Source organism: Penaeus monodon, chromosome 31 (assembly GCF_015228065.2).
Source record: "Penaeus monodon isolate SGIC_2016 chromosome 31, NSTDA_Pmon_1, whole genome shotgun sequence".
In the NCBI taxonomy this organism is placed as follows: Eukaryota; Metazoa; Arthropoda; class Malacostraca; order Decapoda; family Penaeidae; genus Penaeus; species Penaeus monodon.
The window spans coordinates 19127444-19128435 of NC_051416.1; the positions used below are offsets into that span (position 1 = coordinate 19127444).

Here is a 992-nt window from a genome sequence, read left to right on the forward strand (position 1 = left end):
TTATACCGACTGACACCCAATCATTTTCTAAACACTTCGGCTCTTAATCACACATTCAACTCCGTCCTTCATCCCCCTTTTGGAGCCTCTACACAATAAGTTATAAAGATGGAGCGTGATACGTTTGGAACCAGGTTAGTGAAGTCCCCATTGTATAAGGCTCGTGTGGTAGATGTTGTGGTGTGATGTATGCGATGACGTCAGCTTCGATTGATGTCAGGCTATCCCTTGGAGTAACGAGGTCTAATGCTGAGTAAATAATGGGGGGGAAAGTAAATGAAGTATAAACCTTTCTGTATGGTTTAGGCAAAAGAAAACTCTTGTCGACCGTGTGTTACGAAATGAGGTCCATACAGAAGGCTATAATAACACGGTATTGAAGCAATTAGTGATAACTAGGATGCGGGGAACAAGAATTCTTAATAATTATTTCCTTATTACCTTATTCAATTTACTGTGTGTTTCGTGCAGTGAAATTTACAACGGTTCCTAAAGCTCTCGAGAAAAAAGAGGATGGCAGGAATCTCAAGTGACCTGACGTAATCACTCTGAAAAGTCTGGTAAAATTAATGAATTTCTGTCAAGTATTGTTTGGAATAAAAATAACTTCAACTTCTTCCCAGGATCGTAAGAAAATATAGCCTTTTGAGTCTTATAGGCCTATATTGTTTCGACTTAACTTCCCCAGAATAAAAAGATTTCAATAAAATCCTCAAGGGGAAGAATCATGTTCACTCACGTACGGTATGTGGAGTTGGTGTTTTTTTTTCGTGTTTCGTTTGTTCAAATCCCTCATTCTGATTTTGGCGTGACTGAAGACACTTAAGGTTTCAAAAAGGGAGGAATGGAAGAGAGGAATTCGGTACCATACAGTAAAGAGGAACACTGGATCTCACTTTAAGACAAGGATTTCAGAAGAATAAGGGCAAGTTTTTGTTGGTTTATACTTAGTGCAGAACAGTGGGTGATCGTTCTGGATTAGCAGACAGGGA

At 39.1% G+C, this 992-nt stretch overlaps 1 protein-coding gene across 2 annotated transcripts in view; it reads left to right on the plus strand.

Annotated features, from left to right (window-relative positions):
• LOC119593063 (dopamine receptor 1-like) overlaps positions 1-992 on the plus strand; it is a 143952-nt gene that overhangs the window by 136711 nt on the left and 6249 nt on the right. The window lies entirely within an intron of this gene.